The following is a 25,842-nucleotide window of genomic DNA, read 5'->3' on the forward strand; positions in this document are numbered from 1 at the left end:
GATCTTTAAGGACAGAAAATTCAGGTTAGAGATTCAAGAACCCTTGAAATGGTTTGGAGCACATGGTAGACTCCTAAGGCATAAATATGCCAAGACAATGTCCATAGTAAAGCCTGAGGGAGAGAGTAACCAGCAAGTATATGCCCTTATATTAATACCTAGATTAGTAGAGCTCATTTCTAGTACATTTAGCTAGAATCATCAACTGCATATTCTGAAAATCAAATATTTCTGAAATCTTCCTAGCCTATGTGAGACTCAGGTGACAGACATATCTACCTGCAGGAAATGTCCATATTTGTAAATGGAATGAATTGCCAGGAAGGCTTTCCTAGCTCAAATTCCATCCCTCCCCACATGATGTACTATTCCCTACATTGCCTACTTTCAAAATGTGACTACTGCCTGTTGGCAATGGAATAGGGAAAGAAAGGGTATGAATTTGGATCTGTATCCTAGTGCAAATTAACTGATGAGAACAGTGTTTCTTTTTCTCTCACAGAAGCTGGGGCAGCATAGATATGCTGGAAGATTAGAGATCCCTAATACTGAAGAAAGAGAACTGAGGAGGGATCTCTGTGGATGAGTCATCCCTCTTTACTTCAGCTAGACCACTTCTCCTAGTCCAGGAGGTATACCGAATGATGCATTATCTTGGGCATAAGAAAGTGGCTGTCATTCTCATGGACAGTGGAGAAAAATGGAAGCATGAGCCAAGAGAAGATTCCAGAACCTATGAACAGGTTTGTATGGGTTTGCAGTCAGTGAATGGATATCCTTCAAGTCTTTGGAATCCAGTCGCCTGTGTTGTGATTAGACTCTTAATCATGAATTTTCTAAAGGCCAAGTAAGCTTGAAGGAGGAATGGGCCATTATAAATCCCAGGAAATGTGTTATTGTTTTGCTTTGTTGCTTTTGTTTTGGTCAAACCACTAAAGGAAGATCAATGGACAACTGAGGTGAATAGAAGAGTCAAAGACTGACAAGACTTCTTCAGTTGTTCCTACTGATTAGTGAGGGCCATTTCTATAATTTCTTGAACATATTCTCCCTGCAACTCCCACCCTGATTTTTTTTTTTTTATTAAATGGCTTATATTGCCCTTTTGGATCAAAACTTTCTTCACTATATCAATGAAAGAAGGCTAGCATTGGCCCACCTCATTGCCAAGGATATCAGTTGTATCAAAGATAATGGTTTTGACCTATTTATGATCCCACTTTTTGTGCATTGATGGCTGGCCTGCAGAAAATGCACTTTTCTGGGTCATTTCTTATTATTATTATTATTATTATTTTGGCAGTACTGGGGATTAAACCCAGAGCCTCATGCATGCTTGGTAGGCATTACTACTGAGCTATATCCCCAGTTTCCTGTGTTCTTGGAAATTTGTAATTGATGCTCTGTTCTAGAGGAGGCAGAATAGAGTGCCATGGGTCACACCTGGGTTTAGATTCTGCCTGTGTCACTAGCCATGTGACCTGAACCCACTGGAAAGCTCTATTAGATGTGTGAAAAATTTTCCTCTTCTGTAAAATAGGAACTAGCAATACCTAAGTCACAGGGGTGTTGTGAGTAATAAATAAGTAAATGTATGTTAAATTTCTAGAAAGTTCCCTGACACAAAATTGTACTTAATAAAAGACTTAAAACAAGGTACTCTTTTGTTGGATATTATCTGATTATTTTACCTGTATCATTGTACTTGCAGACTGTTGTATACATTTTCCATTAACCATCAGAAAATGTAAGTAAGCACCTGAGACTTTTAAAGATAGGGAAGAAGGCCAGAATATCTAGGATTACTGGCCATTCTGTTAATTGAGAAGAATATTTTGGTACCCATTTTGGGATCCATAAAGAAATGAAGTGTTAAATCTATAATATATGGAGTTCTCTTTTATGGTTGAAATAAGAGATGAGCCGGTTATAAAAACTAGCAAAAACTTCTGGATGGAAGCTTCTGCCTAGAACGTTCAATCCCAAAAGTCCGGGCGATGAGCCATTGCTACTGTGACATCATTACTCTCTATTCTAAGTTTGTAAAGACTTAAAAGACATTCCTCTTTTGATGACTCCTAGGTATAGAGTCATCCTTTTTTATACTCCAAGTCCAATCACATTGAGACTTACTCCTCAGCTGGGAACCTGTGTAAACAGACTCTCTTGTTCCATTTTTATCCCTTGACCAAACTTCTTCACCTGCAATCATGTCTCCAAAAATAAACCCAGAATAATCCTTCCAATCATCTTCCTCTCTTCCAAAGGTTATTTGTTAATTGATGATTCTCCATAATCTGCAGTGACCTTAAGTACTTGATGGAGCAAACATCTCTCCATTGACTCCAATTTAGCTGAAGCACCTGATGTGGAGGATCTTTATTTATTCTTTATAGTCAGTCGTTTGTTAGAAAGCCAGGATTGAGAAATTTTAGAAAGAATAAGAAGGACTCAGTGTATTTGCAAAACTCCTGTATAAAAACTGAAAGAAAAAACATGCCTAGAGAAAATTAAAGATAACTACCACATAAATCTGGGAAAATTCTGGAAATGAATATACTACAGGTGTCACCTTTCTGATGGCAACCAGAATTATAAGTGGAATGGTCCTTCTTTTAAGATTCATTTAAGATGGGACACAAATGTTTGGCAGTCATTAAACCTACTCCAACCAATATTCATAAAAACAAGTTGAAAGTTCTCAATTCTCAGCACTGTTGAAGTTATGTCAGTAGTGACCAGTGGAGGGATATGTAAATCAGGTTTGCATGCTCAGTGCCTTCGATTCCAAACTAAGGCTTTATCTTTCCTGTTTTAGGGGTGGAGAGTTTGCACAATCTCTTTACTGAGTTTTTAATCGAGTTGCTATTCTACTCTTCCTTTTATGGAGCCACAGAAGTGTCTGTAATGAAAGATTAAAATGGTCCTGTGCAGTGGTTTGCAGTGGCCTGCCCAAATAAAATACGACAACTCTTGTTTAGGGCCTATATGAGCAGAGGGGCTTGGGAACAGGCCGAATCACACTCTGCAGTGCATACTGATTGCAAATTGTGTAGGTTATTCTGGATGCCATAAAAAATGTAGGTGGTTTTGTGTGTGTGTGTGTGTGTATGAGAGAGAGAGAGAGAGAGAGAGAGAGAGAGAGAGAGAAAGGGATTTCTTTCTCCTAAATGATTATGAACCTCATGCATAGTAAGTAATGGAGCAATGATGCTTAGATTTCCTATAACAGAGGTAACACACACACACACACACACACACACACACACATTTACACACTGACAGGCTAATGGCTACTTTCCCAAAGAGTGGTTAGAAAGAAGTAGTAAATGGGACTGTGTTGATGCCAGGAGAAGACCTGGGCAAAGATCAAGATACCCAGCAACATATCGGATAACACATAATTGGCGGGTCACAGCCAAATGAGTGTAGTCACGCATCTCCGGGCAGGCCTTTGCCAGCGATAAAGACACTTGTAAACAATTCAGTCCCAGAACATGGCAATAATATGTTGATCCGGCGTGTAATGAGGTGTTCCTGGAATCAATAAGCAGTCATGGAGAGCAGGGAGCAAGGGCAGCGGCTGTCTTTTTGATGACCTTTCCTCACCACTGAGGACCTCATCTCCCCTGAAGAGGACTTTTCTCATTTTGCAGCAAGCTCAGAGCGTCAGAACTTCCATTCGCAGCCAGCAAATGAACAGCCAGGCCCTGCATGCTAATGAAGTCCAGGCTATTTTGCACCTTTTCATCCGCACATTATGCTCTTGACTCTGGAGAAGGTGGGAATTAGGCCGGACCCCGGTGTCAGACTGCCTGATGGCTCGGCTCCGGAAAACTGGTAATTGAAGCTGATGACTGATGCGAGGGAGGCCTGAATTTGGAAATAAACAGTTTCAAGCACTGCATGTCATTTCTAGAGAGACTGCTGAGAGAATGGAAATGAGCTCCGTTTCTTGAATCTAATGCAGTTTCTCAGCAGGAAAAACACCGTCTTTTAGACAACAATGCCAGTCATTAAGATTTAAATGTTCTGGCGATAATAGACGAACTGGCCTTCATGTTCACAAACAGCACTTATGTAAATGTCTTTCAACACCCAGATCTACATTTAATCCACACCCAAGAAGAGAACTGTGTGGGAAAGAGGAACCAAATGCAATTCAGAGTCTATAAATATCTTACATAAGGAGAGAGAGGAAAACAGTAAAATTGTTTGCTAATATGTCATATTGCATTGCCTGTCAGTGCTCATGAAAGCAGCAACTCTATTGAAACAATGGAAGGACATTCAGAAGTCTGCAGAGAAGCATCCAGAAACCCCACTTTTGTAGATCATTTTCATTGCTGTATTTCATTCCAAATAACTAATATGCCATCCTTTTTACAAGGAAATGGCAAGAATATTCTTCAACTATATGCAGAATCTATATCTGGACAGTATATCCCCATGTTTAATGTAGTAGAAGCTCAAATCTGAACTTCCTGTAATCGATTATTTAGTTTTCTCTTAATAACATTACCAGCATGTCATAAAACCATAGACCAAACCCAGCAAGCTATTTTAGTTCAGTCTCCCCTGTTAGCTGAAATGAGTTGGACATTGCTATATGCAAAAAGAAGGGCTCATAACTGAAACACTGGTTTCTGTGCTTTAAGAGGCCTTAAAAATAATTTTTTACTATACATCCCTCCAGCCCAGTTCTTTCCATGTAGGTAAAACACCTTCAGGGAGAAAATTATGAGCCTGACAAAAAGAGAGAGCAAGGCCACTGTTATTTATCATGGCAGGCTGGGAGTGATTCATGAATAACCATCCATTTGCTCTTTTCTCCCTTCTCTTCCCTACCAGAAGTGAGATTTTGATATTTCAGGCCTTTTTCAATTTAATGGTGACATCCAGGATTCTCACAGGCAGTCTCTGGTTTGTTAGAAACATCAAGGGCATGAGCACAACTTGAGAGACACCGAATAAGACTTGGGTGTTATTGTCACTTTGGTTTAAAGGTAGCAAACCTATCTTGCAAAGGATCAACACTGAATTATTTCAACATTTCAAAACTATAGATAAGTAATGCATTTCTAATAGTGTATTTGTGGATACACTAGATAGATCAATGAATATTCAGCAATTCTTTGCATGAAATATATGAAACTCAATGAGAAATAGGTTAAATCTCAAGTGCATGCACGCGTGTGTGCATGTGTGTGCGCGCACACACACACACACACACACAGAAGAGAAGCACACCTACCCTTCACTGTGACAATGTTGCTCCATTCTGACTTTATTCCTGTGTCTCATGGGATCTCCCATGACATAATGGCTAAATAAGAGGGAGAAAATTGGGGTCACTAAAATCTGATAATGATAACTACAGGCTCTCTCTGTGCATGGGGACACATACACGAGGAATTCAATATTCATGTAATGATTCCTTCCATGTTCAGAGCAGCATTGATTTTTTTGAAAAAGCTTTTATTTGTATTTTGTTACTGCCCTGCACTTTGTGCCATAAGCCTATGGCACAAAGATCTATTTTATTAACATGTAAGAAAAGGGAGACAGAGAGAAATGCTGTGATTTAAAAAATAATAAGATCAACAGAAAACATAATGGTGAAGCCAGTGGTGATCCTGATGAAGCCAGGATCAGCACATTCTGTTTTAAACATTTGTCATGTGTTTTTTCTATAAATCCACACTCATCGGTGCAGATACAGTTACACAGTGTTAGGCTATTTCTCCTTTCATCTCCCACAAGCTCCACCTCTTCTATTGTTGTTGGGAAGTTGAAATTATTCCTACTTGGAAGCAAGACTTGCAACTCCAATTGTCCTGTAAAAGAACAGTCAGAGCAAGAATTTTCCAGTTTTTATTGGCCACTGATGGAGACTCAAATTAGTAATATCATCCCTTTTGAGTGGTAACTATTGCCTCGATAAGATAAAGTAACTCAATATAGTTTAAGGGTCAAGGACATGGGCTTTACTTTGGTTCAAATCCTGGCTCCAACACTGTATCGGTAGTTAAAAAAAAAAAGCATAGTAGGTTTGTTCATGTAACCAGAATTCCAGAAGAGGGTAGTCTAGGATGGAAGAGAATAGGCTCTATGATGCTGTCCATGTCCCTGTTTCCTTTGGACTTTCTACTTCACCTCTTTTAGAATCTCAAGTCCATCTCAAAATTGCCTCATGGTCTTACCAGGGCTGCTGCAGCTTCAGTCATGTCATCCGAAGGAGGAAGACAGAGGAATAGAAAGGTGAAAGAGTCAGACCAGTCACCACGCCCTTAAAGGAGCTTGAATCTGTAACTTAGGGTTAAGAACTTAATCATACGCTATACCTACCTAGAGGGAAATTGAGAAATGTGAATTTGAGGCTGGACATGCTACTCCCACCACAATTGAGTTCTTTTACTAAATAAGAAGAGAACAGATATTGTGGAAGAGAACAGATATTGTGGAATTTGCAGGAAGAATTTGTTGCCATGAACATTAAATGTGTGAATTTATGTTCATCACTTAACTTTTAAGTCTCAATTTATTCATTTGTCACATGGGAAAAATAGTGACTACTGTACCAGGGATCAATTGTGTTATAATTTGGATCTGAAGTGTGCCCCAAAGGCCCACATGTTAAAGACCTGGTCTCCAGACCCTGGTTCTGTTGAGAAGTAGTAAAAACTTCAAGAAAAGAGCCCTTGACAGGGATTGTGGAATGCCAATCTCTTTCTCTTTTTCTCTTTTTCTTTGCTTCCTGGGCACCATAAGGTAAGCAGCTAGCTCCCTGCCATATTGTGCTGCCTCGCCACAGGCCCTAAAGCAATGAGGCCAACTGATTTTGGACTGAAACCTCTGAAACTGTGAGCCCAAATAAGCTTTTTTCTCTTTATAAGCTCATTATATCAGATGTTTCTTAAAGTAATGGAAAATTGACCAGCACAAGTTGTAAAGACAAAAAGTTGGTCACATAAAATGCCCATTGTAGTTTCTGGCAAGTAAATGTTAAGATATGGCAACCCAAGGAATGAGGTATAAAAATATGCTCAGCCTTACCAGAGATTAGGAAAATGAAAACTAAAACACCAACAGGACACCATTTTTCTCTTCTTTCCAATTGACAAAAATTAAAGAGAACTCTACTTATGAGCTTGACAAGGTCATGGTAAAATGAGTACTCTCATAAACTACTAGTGAGAGGTAAGTATTTTTGGAGGGCGATTTGGCAGCAATCCTCCTTGGAATCCCCTCTAGGTAAATATTTACACAAATTTATAATGAGACCTGTCTGACAATAGCCATTGAAGCACCATATGTAATGAGAGTGAGGGTGGAATAACTGAACACAACCAAAGGGGAATGTTTCATTAAACCGTGGCAATTCTATGCCATGGCTTTCTATGCAGCAGGTTGGAAGAGGGGAAGGTTCACTGGCATGTAGTGACAAGGAAAGGAAGGAAAGTAATGCCAAGACCCTGTTATGCGAAAACAAGTTGCAGACTGACATGTAGAGCATGATGACTGCCTGCCTGTCTGTCATCTCTATTATGTCTGTGTATATATACATACATATATAATGTACATGTGTATAATGTATATGCATATAGGTACATAGAGATAGAAAGATGGATAGAAACTCTTGTGAGTGTGTAACTGATGTTTTGGAAAGACATGCACCAAACAAATCATGCTTACCTCTGAGACTTGGAGAAGGGGGATGTCAAAGGAACTTTATTTTTACTCTTGTCTGTCATGATTTACTTAAATTATTTTTTGGAATGTACATTTTTCTTTAGGCAGTTCTCTATAGAACTCTCATATTTCTGAATGTGCTGTGAGCAGAGGAATTGACAGTTTTTGTTCCAGACCATCTTTTCTTTTATTTAAAAATATTTTAAATTTTATATTATCACAACAATTTAATGCATAAAAATATAAAAATTACATATTAATGAAGTACCATGTGATGTTTTGATCCTTGTGTATACTATGTGATGTTTAAATACCTGTCTTCATTCATCCTTTCTTTGTGGTGGAAACATTCAAAATTCTTTCTTCTAATTCCTTGAAATAGGCATTACATTATCATTATCTATAGTCATCCTACTATATAATAGCACACCAAGATTTCTTATTCCTGTCTAACTATAACTTAGTACTCATTGATCAAACTCTCTCAATTCTTTCCTTCCCTACTCTCCCCAGCCTCTGGTAACCACCATTCTATTCTCAACCTGAATGAAATCAACTATCTTCTTGAGGATGTTAGTATAGTGAACAGATTTGGAAGATAGAGAGGGTTTCTCCCTCTGAAGAGATTGGTTTCCTATACAGTATAATATAGATAATGTCTCCTTTCAGGACAAAGTGTGAGCAGGATTGCTGATAGTTTCTTTAAAAGACTGTGGTTTCCTAAGTTAGAAGTTCTTAGATCTGATGCAAACCTACTGTGTGTGTATTACCCACTGTGGCTAACCTTCCTGCCACCCCTGTGGTACTTAGGAGTCAAACATAAAACTCATCATTCCTGTGAATAATGAAGTCCTCTATTTGTGACCAGGAATCTTGTGTCTTCCACCAGCATCCATGAGATTGTGGCAGGTTAAAATTTCAGACCCTTCATAGTTCATGTTACCAGAGAGTATAACGTACATATTGAAAAGTACTCAAGTGGTTAAGTGTGTCATCGAATCTTCATAAAATGAATCTGTATAACCACCACCAGATCAAGAAGAAGAACATTACCAGAATGACAGAAGCTCCTTTGAAGTCTCCTTCAGTCAATACCCTCCCAAAACCACATTCCTATCTAACAGCATGGATTAGTTTTTCTGCTTTTGAACTTTACATAAACGAATCATGCAATATATGTTCTTTTGTGTCTGGATTTTTTTCCTACAACATTATGTTTGTAAGATTCATCCACATTATTATATGTAGACACAGTTCATCATTATCATTGACGTGCGATATTTCATTGTGCCAATAAACTTCAGTTTATGTATATAGTCTACTGTTGACAGACATTTATATTGTTTCTATATCTTTACTATGTGATTATATATTAAATAAGAATGTATTTATGTATTACGTGATTTTTTATTATAAAAGTTTCTAATGTGAACACAAGTAAAAACAATAAAATAATGATGCCTTTATATACCCAAATTCAAGAATCAACTTCAGATATTTTGTTATTAAATTAAATTGTAATTACAATTTAAACATACTTAAAAAGACATAGGCTACTTAGGAATGATGTTGACCAAAGTATATTATCATATTGTGTTCATGTACGAGTATGCAACAACAAATTCCACCATTATGTACAAACATAATACACCTATAAGTAGATGATGATATATAATGGAAGAGTGGGAGTGGGGAGTGAGAGAAGAATGGAGGAACTTTAGATTATGTAGAAGGAAATGAGGGGGGAGTATGAAAAATCATGGAATGAGACAGACATAATTACCCTATGTACATGTATAATTACATGAATGGTATGAAACTGCATTGTGTACAACCATAGAAACAAAATGATGTACCCCATTTGTGTACAATGAATCAAAATGTAGTCTGTAAAAAATAAAAAAATAGATAATTTAAAAAATATGTAAAAAAAGGAATAGGCCAACTTTATTCTTACTGAATTACTTTTGAGGTGAAAGCATCTTGTTCTTTTCTATCTGATAATCTCTATAATGAAAGAATCATAGCAACTCACTCTCAGGGTGACCTCATCTTGTCTTGTGGCTTTAAGTTCTATCTCTATCTGGTCATCATCCAAATTTATTTCTCTAGCCAAAGCCTCTCTAATGAGTTTGACATATCCGCTTGGATGTCATTTTAGATCTGGTTCCTTAGAGGAGGGGTTTGTATTCCAGTGACCTATAAGGAGCTACTTTTAGGGGAAACATAAGGGAATGAGGAAAGCAGATGAGACAGAGGTAAGAAAATCATTAAGGTGCCACTTTAGGCAAAGATGTGTAGCTTTCTATCAGCTTATCTCTCATGTTCTGGAGCACCCGTGTTTTGCCAGTTCTTGATGATTTGGTCCTGTTAATATGATGTTATTAATACATAACATTGTGACTAATGTGTTTGCAGGGTATCTGCCCAGTCAAGTCTCTATGGACTATAGAGTGCTTGGTTCATAGGCTTAAGGGAGGGAGAATTTACCTAGCTCTGGGGCATGACTACATATGTATACTATTATCCATCTTAGGTGGACACAAACTGCTTGTGGTATTCATTCCTGACAAGTATGGAATAGAATATATTTTCCAAATCGATGACAGCATGTTATGTCAATTTCAATTGCAGTTTTGACTTGGTTGCATTTATACATTATCCACTATCATCCTGTAGTATCTGTCTTGTGTTTCTAAGATTGGTGAATTAAATGAAGATATAAATGGGTACATCCCTCTTTAATTTAAATCTTTAAGGGTGGCTCTCAGTTCTGCCATTGTCCCCAAATGCTATATTATTTCCATGTAACCTCTTGACTAGGTACAGAGGGGCTGTTTCTGAGGTTTTCAACAGTCTTCTCCACTGATAGTTCATACTCCATTGATAAAGGAACCACTATGGGGATTGTACCAATGACCAAATATGTTGATTTTATGCCATCAACTAAGTCCATGGATCCAGTGGAGCCACAGGGAACCTGGGCCAGGACTACTTATACTTAACTGCCCAAATCTAATCAGGATTCCAAGGTGAAAATTTCGATTCTCTGGGTATCCTGTCTTAGTTTGTTTGTGTTGCTATAACAGAATACCTAAACAGGGTAATTTATGAAGAATAGAAATTTATTTTCTCATGGTTCTAGATGCTGAGTCCAAGATCAAGGCACCAGCAGATTCAGTGTCTGGAAAATGTTGCTTTCTGCTTCTAGGATGACACATTTCCTGTGTTCTCACAAGTCAGAACAGATGGAAAGGGCAGGCAGCTCTCTGAAGCCTCTTTTTTCTGGTACTAGGGATTGAAACTAGGGATGCTTAATCACTGAGCCACATCTCCAACCCTTTTATTTTTTATTTTGGGACAGAGTCTTGCTAAGTTGCTGAAACATCTTTTATAAGGGCATTCCTCCCATTAATGAGGTCAGGGTCCTCATCTTCATCACTTCTTCCAAAGGCCCTAATCCTTTATACTACCACAATAAGGGTTACGTTTCAACCTGAATTTTAGAGAAACATGAACATTCAAAGCATCAGAGTATCACTCAATATGATGTTTCTCAGCAAAAGGGAATGCTGTGGTGTGTTGTCCAGGTCTCCCTGTCAAGACTGAGGCACTTAAGAGAAGTTTGGCTTACATATGTCATTATGGTTTTTAGTTATATTTCCCTGGTGAGTGAGGATATTGAGCTCCTACTCATAGACTTATTTTGATTTGGATATTTTCTTTTGAAAGTGCCTGTTCAAGCCTTTTGTTCATTTAAAAAATTGGGTTGTTTGATTACCTCTTCTTGTCAGAAGAGTACTTTGTAAATTCTATATGAGTCCTTTGTCAGATATATAGATTGAGAATATTTTTTCCTAGCATGTATCTTGTCTTTTCACTTTCTTTTTCTTTTATTTTGGTGCTGAAGTTTGAATCCAGGGCCTCAGACAGGCTAAGCATGTACTCTATCCCTAAGCTATATACCTCTAGCCTCTTTGCAATTTCTTAATGGCAGTGTGTTTTTTAAGGGTTAGAAGTTTTAAATTTTGATAAAGTAAAATTTATCAGTTTTTTTATATCCAGTAATTTTGTGTCTTTCTTATTTATTTATTTATTTATTTACTTATATATTTATTTATTTATTTATTTATATATTTATTTATTTATTTATTTATTTATTTATTTATTTATACCAGGGATTGAACCTAGGGTTGCTGAGCAACACCCCAACCCGTCTTTATAAAAATATTTTATTTAGAGACAGGGTCTCATTATGTTGCTTAGGGTCTCTCTAGGTCGCTGAGGTTAGTTTTGAACTTGTGATCCTCCTGCTTCAGCCTTCTGAGCCACTGGAATTACAGGTGTATTCTTCTTTACCAGGCTGTGTTTGGTTTAAGAAATCTTTCCCTACTCCAAATTCCAAATGTATATATGTATATACATATATATACTTGTATATACACACACACATATATATAAATTTTTTTTTGTTTTAACTTTCTCATTTAGGTCTATGACCAATCTTGAATTATTATTACTATTATGGATGGTGTGAGGTAAGAAGTCAAGGTTCATTTAAAAATCTAGACTTCACATTGTTTCGTACTATATATTTAAAATATTTTCTTTTTCCCTTTGAGCTGTTTTGGAATCTGCTGAAAATTAATTGAATACATTTGTGGGTCTATTTTTTTTACTATAGTCTGTTACAGTGGACTATTTGTATGTCTTTACACCTATACAATAGTGTCTAAATTAATGTAATCTTATAGTAAGTCTTGAAATCTGGTGTGGTATAAGTCCTCTTACTTTGCTTTTTTAAAAAATCATGATTACATTTGCTAATATAGGTCCTTTGCTTTTCCATATACATTATAAAATTAGTTTCTTAATTTCTAAAATAAAACTTTCTGGGTTTTGATTAGAATTACACTGAATGAATAGATTAATTTTTGGGAGAATTTCCATCTTTACAATATTGAATCTGCCAATCCATGAAAATGGAATATCTCTACATTTATTCAGATCTTTAGTTTTTATCAGCACTATTGTATAGTAGTGTAAATGTCTTGCATGTAATTTCTTACATTCATTCTTTGGTATTTGATTTTTGATGCCATTGTAAGTGAAATTTAAAGAATTCATTTTCCAATCGTTTATTTCTGGTATACCTCCAACAACTTGAAATGTCTTTTGATTTTCTGTTTTCTAATAGTTGCCTTCAAAACTCTATTTAATGTGGTCTCACTAGTTTTTGGCTTTTTTCTTCTCACTTATTCTACTGAACCTGTAATACTAAATGAGGGCATGGTTCATACACACCCTTTCCATGTCTTCCTCTCCTAATTTTTTGTAAGTAGATCTGTAGATCTGCTGGTTACTTTTACCAACCTTTCTTTCTTTTTCTTGTATTTCCTATTAAGCCACTCTGCATGCATTGCTGCTACAACACTACAACATATACCAAAAAAAAAAAAAAAAAAAAAAAGAAAAGAAAAGAAAAGAAAAAAGAAAAGAAAAGAAAAAGAAAAGTTTTGCTTTATGTATGTAAGACCAGATACTTATGATACTTATATGTCGCTCTTCTGGTTATAGGTATTTTTTTCCCTTTTTGGATATGAATGCATTTTTCATCTATGATTCAATCTGAATCACTTCAATTAAAGGACAGAAAAGCAAAACAACCCACCCGGGAATCCTTGTGTATGTGAAATGGAAATCTCATCAAATATTAAACCACACACACACACACACACACAACCAAACTCAACACCTGAGTCTTCCTTTTATCTTAGTAACAAGAGTGAGAGACTATTTGAAATCCTCCCTGGAATCCATGAAAATGACCAAGACAGGTAGCAAATGATCTTCAAAGCAGGCATCATTCCAACAAATGTTTGCTTTGATTTCATTATTTCTAAAAGCTGATTGATGCCAGAAAGAACAAAGAGATAAGGCAAAAACAGTGTCTTTGATTGCTTCCCACTTGTCGTGTGAGTAAGGAAAAGATACTAGACCGAGTCTCTGGTCATTTAGGGAATTTTAGATATTCCCTGTTGGTATTGGGATAAAATCTGGTTGAAGAAGTTTTGGCTGGTGGGTTAAGGACAAGCTTCATCATGAGAACAGGTGTCCGGATGGTCTATCTGCGGTGTGCTATTTGTTTTGCACAACATTGGGAAATTAAGCTGCTTCATGGAGGGTTAGAGTCTGGGGTATAGTGGTGAATAATGCAAGTGCTTAGCATATGGGGAATGGTCCCCTGCATCAAAAACAAACAAGCCTACCAATAAACAAAACCCAAAAAACTACAAGAAAGAATTTGAGACACCCAGCCAGTTATTCTGACCTACTAACAAAAATTATTTTGTTTGAATTTTAAACTTTTAATTCTTGAATTTTTAAAGTTGTAATGTTCAGTGTTTCTGTTTTTTAATTTGAGAGGATGACTTGCAATAGTTAGAAGAAACCCCCTCTCAAAAATATTTCTACAAAACCTTAGAATTTGATTCCTACAGCCCCCCCGCCCAAGCATTCCACTGTCATGCTGCAGATTCTGCTGGGCTCTTCTCAGCCATGTACTCTAAGCAGAGACCCCATGAGACCTTCTTTGCTTTTCCGCACTGCAGATGAAGAAGTCAGAGTGGGTTTACAGCATGTGTTAAAAAGAAGTAAGGAAGACTATCAGATGTCTTACCCTTGAGTTTCCTAGCAACTTAAGGAAGAAAGGTAAGTAAGTGGTATGGGTGGAAAAATTTAGCTAGGATGTTTTAAGGGGAAAACCAGGGGGTACCAAGATGGCAGGATTAATTTATAAGGAAGAATTTTTCATGATGGATAAAATTATCTTGATTCCTAAAATCATCTATGTTTTGACAAGATTTTAAGTTTGAAAATACTAATGAGAAAACTTACAAATATGGCAAGAAATGAGAGATTTAATAGTATCTGAGAAAAAAAGGTTGATTTTTAAATTTTAATCTTAGTACAGAAGATACAAAAGGACCTGCAAATTTAATTGTTTTGGCAAGAGTAAAGTATATTTTAGCTTATCACTGTCCCAACTTTGGTGAACAATGGAAGGACTAGTTCTCTAATCTGATCCTGTACCATAGAAATAGAGTGAGAGCCAGACATGTAATTTATATTTTCTAGTTTCCCCACTATAAAAACTGAAATGAAAAAAAGTAAATTAATTAAACATTTTTAAATTTATCACAATGTATTTAAAATATTTATTTCAACATGCAATGAATATATAAATTGAGATTTTTCTTTCTTTTTGTTCTAATTCTGAATTCCAGTGTGTGTTTTATTCTTACAGCAAATCTGAATTCAGACACTGCATTTTCAATGGTTGAAGTGAAATGTATCTCTATCAAAATAATAAAGCTGTCTTTAACAGAAAAAATATTTTTATATGCCCTTTGTTTTGAAATTTACATTAATTAAAATGGAAAATAAAATAAGTTCCACAGTCACCCTAATCACATATTGTGTATTCAGTAGTCATATGTGGCTGCGGGTTACCATTTTGGAAAGCATAATTCTCATCAAGAGCTTAAGATTTTCATTTAGTTCAAGTCTTATCACCAATCCTTCAGCACGAACTTGTTGGGTTCTCAAATATTTGTAGTTTGTGAATGGCTGTAATGGGCAGAATTGGGTCCTCAAATTTGTATACTGAAGTTCTAACCCCTTGCTGCATTGAGACGGACTATATTTGGAGAAAGAACCTTTATAGGTATGATTAAGGTAAAATAAGGTCAATATATGCTGGGCCCTAATTCAATATTGCTGATGTACTTATGAGAAGAGGAAATTTGGACACGCAGAGATACCAGAAATGCTTGTGCACATTGAAAAGATCAAGAAGGAAGTCATCTACAAGCCAAGAAGAGCAACCTCAGAAGAAACCAACCCTGCTGACACCTTGATCTCTGACTTCTAGTCTCCAGATTATGAGAAATTAATATCTGTCACTTAAGCTACCTAGTCTGTGGTATTTTGTTATGACAGCGTTTGCAAACCAATACAATGACCCAATGTGCTAAGGGGTAAGTAAAATTCAGATATGCTCTTTGTCATTTAAAAGGTATACCTTTCTATATAGTCACTGGCTTCAAATTCTGATATCTCACAATTCCTTATAGTTTGAATTTCAGAAAATCAATTTAAGGAAAATACAACTCCACAGGGTATTTTTATTTTTTTAAACTGGCCTCATTTGTGAGTTCTTTAAAAACTGGTTGACCAGGATGTTGTGTGTGTTTTCCATTTGGAAGGTGGGGAATGAGTGAGTCACACCCAGAAAACCACAAACACACAGATAGGAGGTTCAGAATGAAATATCTGTGCCCATCAGACAGAATCTCTTGCTTTTGTCCATCACAGATATTGAGCCTCTTCATGATTGCCAAAGTTCGTTAATAACATTTGTGTCTATGCTAATACAATCAGAAAATTATGCAGACCATCTATTTCCTCCCAGAGAGAACAGGGTGGTCAGCCATTAGTGATTCACACTGATGAGCCTCCACTAATTGCGCAGAATGTAATTAGTGATTATATAATATTTGAGCTCTTGCAACTGTCATTAATGTCCACGATTCACCAGAGATGGGCCCTACTGAATGGAGTATGATTGCTGCATGCTAAATCTAGTTAATCCGAGGTATGTTAATCAGCACAGGATGCACTTTAGGCGGTGGTTAAAAGCACTGGTGACCTCAGGAAAAAAACCCTGCCATCCACCGAAGTCTGAACTGCATACAATAAGGGATCCCTTTCAAAAAAGAAATTTAATAATTAAATGGCCTGGAAAATCCAAGGGCAGAGTTATTGCATGGTTTTAACCCATTTAGATTTTTCTGTAACAGATACAGTGATCAAAATGTTATATTGGTGCTGGCATTAATTTATGATACATTTGACTACCAACTCCGTGTAGAGTATGATTTTATATGTTAAAAGTTATGATGAGTTTGTCCTATGGCTAAGGATTGGGTTAAGAAATAGTTCTTTGGCTGGGGTGTAGCTCAGTGGTAAAGATTGTACTTAGCATGTACTTAGCATGTATGAGGTCCTGGGTTTGATCTACACACAAAAAAAGCACAATCCCAGCCAATAATAATAATAATAATAATAATAATAATAATAATAATAATAATAAAATAGTTCTTTATAAGAGGAAGACGATTATAATTATCCAGAGCTCTGTTTTGGAGGTTCATTTCATGGAATAAAGTTTTAGAAAGAATAACATTATAATTGAGTATCCCTTATACAAAAACCTTGGGACCAGATGTGTTTTGGGTTTTGAATTTTTTTCATATTTTGGACTATTTGCATATATATAATGATACATTGAGGATGGAACTGAGATCTAACACATAGCCCATTTATCTTTTCGTATACACTATAAATGCACAGTCTGAAAGGAATTTTTTATGTCTTTAGTGCACTTGCATTTTGCCTTGGACCTGTTACAGGAGGTCAGGTGTGGAATTTTCCACTTGTGGTATCGTGGTCAGTGCTCAAGGAGTTTCAAATTCTTGAGAATTTCCGATTTCCGATTTTCTGATGAAAGATGTTCAGCCTCTATAAGGTATTCTGCTTCCTATAACAAATAGAAGTTGAATTCTAAGATGGATTCACATGTTTATACATTTTGCCATGTCCTAAGACACAGTAGATTTTCAAGACATTTGTAGCTGTTCTTGTGGATGATTCACCTCTCCCCACCTTGGTCATTTCATAGGTCATGTAAACCTCCCATCCAAAGGAGCTCTTCTCCAAGCTCTTCTTCCTGAGTCTTTCTCTAGAACCCTGTGATGTTGGTCAACCCACTTGTAGGACAGTCTGTAAGTGTCAAGGGTTCAACAACTCTGGGGTAAGCCTCAACTAAAGGTGGATGGGAGTTGGTGGATAAATATCTCATCTCCCTCTCCATGTGTGGGACAATTCTGACAGGTATTCCACACTACTATAGTTTAGATCTTAAATGTTCTTTAAAGCTCATGTGTTAAAAGTTTTGGTCCCCAGAATGGTGCTAGTGAGAGGTGATGGAGTTTTTAAGGGACAAGCCTAGGGAAAGGTCTTCTTAGCCTTGGAAGGGATAATGGGACTCCAACTCCTTTTTCTTCCTCTCTTGTTATATCCTGGCCACCAGGTAAGTGGCTTTGCTCTGCCATGTGTTCCTTGCCATAAGTATGTATTGCCTCACCACAGGCCCCAAAGCAACAAGGTCAGTTAATTGTGGACTGAAACCTCCAAAACTGTGAACCAAAACCTTATATCTTTGTAAATTATCTCACATATTTGTAACGATGATAGAAAGTTGAATAACAGCAAACATTCTCTCAGAAGGTCCCTAGCAGCACTGAGCACTCTTTGTTCATAGTGAAAATCCATTTATGAATGCTGTATTTACTGACTTTTCTCCCTTCCCCACTTCACTTCCTGACTCCCTTGCTTGTATTTCCTGAAGTTACCTCCCATATGAATTATCTGTCCCCAACCCCTTACTGTAAGGTCAGGTTTTGGGAGAACCCCATCTACACAATCTTCCTTTTCCCTCTTCCATCCTTTCCCAATACCCGCTCACTGTAAGAGGATGTAACAAACTGTGATGATTTTCAGTGGCCTCTTTATATGCTCGGCAAACCCTGAGTGGTTCTCTCCTTTATGTGTTTTTACCAGTGAATTTATGTGAATTAAAATCTTTTATACCAACCATAACTTGTGTTTTAAGTGACAGTACAGATAAATGGCTGTTTCTAGTGTGGAATTTGTGCAAGTTTACAAATTTCCAAGGCCTGAATAATTTAATATGGTCCAGTTATTCATAAAATAATATGGTGGTTTTAGATCCTAAGGAGAAAAGCACCTTATGATTTATGAGATTTCCTCCCATTAATATATTTTATATAAATAATAAAAACACTGGCATCTTTGTTTTGTAAGATGCTTTCTAGTGATTGTTCAATGAGATCAAAGACTTTCAGATACTGTTTGTGGACACTGAGAAAAGTTTTCTGAACAATAATAATGACAGGAACTTGCATGACCACTTACTCTGTGGCAGGCTCTGTGCTGAACTTCCTGCAGTAAGAACTATCTTCAACTTCCAGTTACAGAGAAGGAAAATGTGGTTTAAAAAGTTTAAGCGAAGTCTTGCTTCAGAGCACATAAACTTCAAGTGATGGAGAGGAGGGTTGGCCTAGATAGGGCTTGCTTTGAGGCCCATCATTGGTTTTGATGCTGACAATTAAAGGGGTTAAAAAAAGCATTCCTTGTTTCACCAACTGATTCACCTTCAATGGCCTGCATGGGATTCAGGGCCAGGAAACTGCAGAAGTTGTGTCTGCCCAGGCTTTCTCAAGCACACTGGCTTCCCAGAGCCATTGCCTGTGTCTGTGTCCGCAGGCTGCCCTTAAGTCTTATCTCCTTAACGGTCAGTTGAAGCACCAGGAATTTATGTCTCCTTAGGGCAACCTTAACAATGTCAGACGGGAGCCGGACTGTGAAAAACGCCGCTTCCCTAGTCATGCTGAAGATGGACCCTTACTGTTTCCATACCTCCCCTGTTGAACTGAGGGGAATTCCGTTCATTCCTTGTTATCTTTCTGGGTGATGTGCTTTGATACTGTATGTGGCATATCTTCTTTCAAGTTCTACTTCCCACTCTCCACCGTTTTTTTTTTAAATAGGCTTGAGTCCTAATAAGCCACCTTTATATATATGAACCTGCATCTCAGGATCTGCTTTTGGAGAACACAACATAGGACAGAAAATATGAAAAGTTCTATTAATTCTTTTTATTCTTTTTTGGTACTAGGAATTGAACTCAGGGGCACTCAACCACTGAAATACTCCCCAGCCCTTTTTATTTTTAAATTTTCAAACAAGGTTTTGCTGAAGTGATGAGGCTGGCCTTGAACTTGCAATCCTCCTGCCTCAGTGGGATTACAGGTATGTACTACTGTGCCTGGCTAGGGTCAACTAGATCTTGAAGTCAAGGTACCCAGAAAGATAAACCTGAAGATGAACTTGAATAGGGAAGTATGAACAAGACTATTCATTTTTTGGAATAAAATGAGATTGGATTATAATTGGAAGCAACACAGATGTTCTCAGTATTGGATAAATAAAATATTAATCCACTCAAAGGAATTATAAAAGGCATAAAAAAATGAATTTTTTTTTTTTTTTTTTTTGGTACCAGGGATTGAACCCAGGGACACTTAACTGCTGAGCTATGTTTCCAGCTCTTTTATATTTTATTTTGAGACGGGTTCTGGCTAAGTTGCTTAGGGCCTTACTAAGTTGCTAAGGCTGGCTTTGAACTTGCCATCCTTCTGCCTCAGCCTCCCAATCTGCTGGGATTACAGGTATGCACCAGTGAAACTTCATTTTAAACCAGCAGAAGTAAATTCAATCTATATGATCTGAAGGAAAAGGAAAAGAGAGAAAAGAAAAAATGTGAAACATAGAAGATACAAAACAAGAAGGCACCAAACTTTCAAATATTAATATTTGTAATAAATGCATGTGACTTAAAAGCAGAGACTCACAGGTTGGATTTAAAATTTTGAAAAATATATTATACACAAAGGGAACTTTAAAAATGGAAAGGTAAAGTTCAAAAATAATAGGGTGAGAAAAGTGTATATTATGAGGTAAATATGAACCCCCCCCCAAAAAAAAAAGGCTGAAAATCACCAAGCCTGTAGGAAAGCACCAAGGACATATAGGACATAGTGAAGAGGTCAAAGCACATACATTTGGAGTCCCAGGAGGGGCAGAGGTGATATTTGAAGAGTTTGTGGCTGAGAATATTTCAAAGCTATATTAAGATTTTAGAAGCACTATGATCTTCACACATGATGCAGACAAAGAAACCATACCTAGGATACCATGCTAAAACTGATACAAACTAAAGACCAAGAGAAAAATCATGGAAGTAACTGGAAAGGGTGATGGTGGTAGTGGATTAACAATATAATGCTACAGTTTCTGTTGAAAAATTAGTTAAAAGACTGATTGTTGCTTCTTTGAAGGTAAAACATGGAAAGGAGACAACTCCCTATTAGAATTCTATATTCAGTGAAAAGATCATTATTGTGAAAAGACAAGGTTTTCAGGCAAATAGAAAGTGAGAGCATTGACTGTCAGCAGAATCATGCTAAATCAATCAAACAAACAAAAGATGAAGGCAGAGGAAAATGAACTGAAAGGAAACACAGAAATGCAAATGAACAGGGTATGAAAAGGTAGGTATGTGTAAATTTTAAATAGTGATTCTCAACTGAAGGTAATTTTGCCTCCCACCAGACTCATTTGACATTATCTGGAAACACTTGTTTTTCACAACTTGGGGGAATGCTACTGGTATTACCGAAAGCTCAGTCCTTGTCCCCTATACCAATCCAATAACAAAGACAAGGCTTTGAGAAAAAGGAAAAAATTTTATTGCTTTGCTAGCAAAGGAGAAACACAGGGGACTCTTGTCCCAAAGGCTGTGATTCTGCTCATCAGCAGAAACAGGGGGCTTTTTAAAGAGGTGATTCAAAGGCTGCATTCCATGTGTTCTCTGTTGGAGTTGTCATTCACTGGCTAATTTGGGAGACAATCATTTCTGAAATCCTCTGGTACAGTCCCCAAAGTCTGGATTACTTCATTCATATGGTGTGTGTGTATTCAGGGATAGATAACTCTGCCTAAAATGGGGAAGAAAGGTAACCCTGTTTCCCCCAAGATTAGGAAGGGGGAAAGACTAAGGAAAGGCAGGGAGAGGAAGAGAAAGAAACACATTTTAAAAATAACTTGCAGTGCCAGGCATGGTGGTGCATGTCTGTAATTCCAAGGACTCAGGAGGCTGAGGCAGGAGGATTGGGAGTTCAAAGCCAGCAATTTAGTGAGGCCCTAAGCAACTCAGTGAGACCCTGTCTCTAAATAAAATACAAAAATGGACTGGGAATATGGCTCAGTGGTGAAGCACCCCTGGGTTTAATCCCTGGTACCAAAAAAAATAGTTGCAGTGGCGGAGCAGCAAGGGCTATGCATAAGGTGGACCACTGTTACACTGGTATTTGGTGGGCAGAGACCAGGGATGCTGAACACCGTATGATGCCAAGCATGTCTTCCATACAAAGCCTGAAATGTCAGTAATGCCAAAATTGAGAAACACTAATCTAAATGAATATCGAATGCCTAAAATAACAAAATTCATTATTCAAGTATTCTAAACTGGAAAAAAGTCAAAAATCTATCAACAATAGAATGAATAAATAAATATTGGTAGAACTGTACACTTGACTGTAGCATTATAATAAATATGAAATAATAAATAAAATACAGTGGAATACAGTAATAAAAATGAAGGAAATATGGAACTACCTTTCTTTTCTTGTGTGTTTGTTTGTGTGTGTGTGTGTGTGTGTGTGTGTGTGTGTGTGTGTTGGAGATTGAACTCAGGGGCCTCACCAATGCTAAGCATGCTCTCTTACACTGAGTTATACCCTCAACTACAGAGCAATTTCTATGTGTAAAAACAGATGAATCTCACCAACTCACTTTGAGTAAACATGAAAGAATATATAATATATTTCCATTTATAAAAAGTTTAAAATAGGCAAAACTAATCTTGGTAATAAAGGATACAAAGTGCTTATCTTTTCAGGAGAATAAGTATGGGAAAGGAATCAAAGTATGGGAAATTTCTGTACTGTTTCTTCACTTTGATGATGGGTAGGCAAGTATATACAAAAAATCACTCAACTATACATATGACTTGTGCATTTTCTTGCATAATGTTCCTTTCCAACATAAAGGAATATTTGGAAAATTTTAAACATTAAAAGTGTGACATCAGAAATAAAATTCTTAACAGTATTCTTGCAAAACAAAGTTGAAGAAAATGCTAGAATATAGAGAAAGGAAATGAAAAACAGTAGCAAAAAAAGTTAGAGGAATAGTTCATAGATTCAACACCCAAAATAATGCAAGTCTGGGAATAAAGGGAAAAAAAATAATTGAAACAATGTGAGAAAAATATTTATAGTTTTTTAAAATGTGAAGACAGAACATCTAGGTAAGCTTCATCATATTTTTATAAATACTTAGTAATTCATACTGATCATGTGCTGAAGAAACTTTTATTGTCCCTAACATGCTGTGCAGACTGGATTGGCTGGGAGCATTCATTTCATCTCATAGAATTCCTCTATGTAGACCTACTCCTGAAAGACCAAGGCAGGGTATGCTGAATTTGGAAACAGAAAATAGTGAGAGCCAGGTGCGGAAGTGCATACCTGTAGTCCTAGCTACTCAGGAGCCTGAGGCAGGAGGACTGTTTGAATCTAGGAGGTCAAGGCCAGTCTGGGCATCAAAACAAACAAATAAAGCAAAATCAAACCAACCAATCAAATAGTAACAATAGCAATATCATAAAGGAAAAGACCATACAGAAAGATGAATGTTCACTGACTATATTCTACCAAGTCATCTAATGCTGGTTCCATCGAAGTCCATTTCAGATTCCTGATGATTTTAAGCTCTGAACTTTTGATTTTTTCCAAAGGAACTCTTGGAAACTGCTTGGATCAGCAATGACAGGCTCCATTACACAGTATCTCTTCAGCTTTCTCTAGAAGCTGTTGTCTAAGAAATGTAACCTATTCCATCTTTTTACTTTTTATATTTTGGTGCTGGAATTAAACCCAGGGTCTCAGGCATGTTAGACACATGCTGAACCACAGAGTAGCACCTAACTGTCCTTCCTTACACAGAGAAACTTGTGCTTCTCACTTACTTGAGAGAGAAAAAAAAAAAAAAAAAAAGGGCAATGTGCTGTTTAGGGATACATGAGAAGGTGCTAGGTGCATTTTAAAGCAAAATCTCAAAATAAAAATGATCAACATTGTGACGTTGTTTGTTTCTGGGAAGAAACAGATGAACAAGGAGAATAAGGTATGGGAGTTATGCACAATGATTTCTGTCTCTTAACCCGAGTGACAGGTATATGAGTGTATTTTTCTTTAAACTGTATGCCTTAAACTTTCTGTTTGCATTGTACATTTCATAATGAGGTATTATTTTTAAAAAAGGGCTCTGACGAAAAGAATGAGAACCTGACATTATGTGATTCCTGATGGAAATACACAACTCTACTAGAGTAGTTTTACACTAGTTCTACAAGAAAAGAAGAAAGAAAGGGCTGGGGAGATAGCTCAGCTGGTAGAGTTTTTGCCTCGCAAGCACAAGATCCTGAGTTCAATCCCCCAGTACTGCAAAAAAAAAAAAAAAAAAAAAAAAAAAAAAAAAAAAAAATTGGGGGGCTGGGGAGATTAGCTCAGTTGGTAGAGTGCTTGCCTTGTAAGCACAAGGCCCTGGGTTCAATCCCCAGCATACCCCCCCCCCCCCAAAAAAAAAGAACCTGTACGTGATCTACTTACACATTTAATGATAATTTTTTTCAGGAAATTCAGAGGACTAAGAAACATGATAAACTACACAATGAAGATGAACCCAGCAAAATCTAGACTATGTGAAACCATGTGAGCCAATCAACATACTTTAACAAATAAATTCAGTAAAGAAGGTAAAGATGCAAGTGGAAGACCTACAGAATTAAAAAGACCTAAAATACATAACAATCAAATAAAGTGCATGGGCTAATTCTTTTAATTTAAAGAAACAAACTAAAAATCATAACATTTATGAAATTCTTGAAATTTGAATAGCAAATGGATATGTGATGATATTAAGGAATGATTGATTTTGAGGAGTGATGCAAATTTGAAGGTCAGATTCTAAAATTCTATGTTCATCTTATTTAAATTCTTGATTTTAGTGTCAAAAAAGAAGGATATCTCACAAAATTTTGTTCAAATGGAAGAAGTACATCAGTAGCTAGGCTAAGGTGTAAAATACCTTTTAAATCTCATTCTTCAATTAAAAAAAATTATATTAGAATCTGACTAGTAAATTTTATCTTGCCTGAAGTCAGTCTTGTAAAGTGATTGAAAAGTAGTATATTTTTCTATTTTTGAAAATCTACTCAGAATGAAGAAAATTTGTGTATAGATCTTAATACAAGTTAAAATTTCTGTTTGTGAGGGTGCAGATATGGGAGCTTTGTCTAACATACTTGAGTTACAATGAAACATCCAAATGCAGGCTTTTCAAAAACCTTCAGTATAGGATGTGTTTCTTTTTAAAAGCAGCTACTATTTAACTCCTTGGTAAGTTAAGGGAATTGTCTTTTTTTTTTTTTTTAATTCTAAGCATCAGATTGTGTATTCATTTGTTTATTTATTTAGAAAATATGTGTGAGACAACATATTAGAGATACTCATCATTACAGAAAAGCCCAGAAATCTGGAATGCTTTTAATTTCCCTATTATTTTAGGTACATTGTCACTGTGTGGTTCAAAGGATTTTTATGGAAATTTTCACACTCATTTCAAAATGTGGTAAAGATTCAATATATTTTGCAAGCCTGCTTTTTATAAATTTAACCCCATGGGTGAATTCTTGTGGCACTTTTTCCCCTGTCAACTCTTGATATACTACTTGTTATGAGTGATTTAGTGAATGCATTTTATGTGTTGTGCTTTTTTCTTGTTAACAAAGTTAAAATTATTTCTTAAAAATATAAACCTGACTAACTCAGCCACTAGTGGTTGCACTTACAGATTTCCTCTCCAAACATTTTTTTGGTCATTAACTATTGAATATAATGGTTTAGCATCTTATAATATACCTCTCTCAGTTCATTTCATTTATTGAAATTGAATATAGAAAGTGCTGCAAAGTGAAACCTGTTGGAAATATCTGTACTTCCATTCACTTTAATGGCAAACCTCGGTTAATCATAATTTGTTCTAATGTGCATATCTTTAAATTTTCAGCATTGCTCACTATGCATTTTCAATGGTGTGACTAATAATGGGAGGCATTTTAATTTGTTGTATTGTTCAGGCTGTATTGTTGCAATCATTTTTACTGTGGCATAAAGAAGTAGATTTAAATTTTTTCCTTTATTTAAAAACTTCAATATTTTTCAGTAAACTGAATGAAATTTTGATAAATTACTGGATTGAATATCTCACAATCTTAAACTTTGCTGAAAAATCTTATGAACATTTATTTTCACATTCTAA

The sequence above is a fragment of the Sciurus vulgaris genome (genome assembly GCF_902686455.1).
Source record: "Sciurus vulgaris genome assembly, chromosome: 2".
NCBI classification, from domain to species: Eukaryota; Metazoa; Chordata; class Mammalia; order Rodentia; family Sciuridae; genus Sciurus; species Sciurus vulgaris.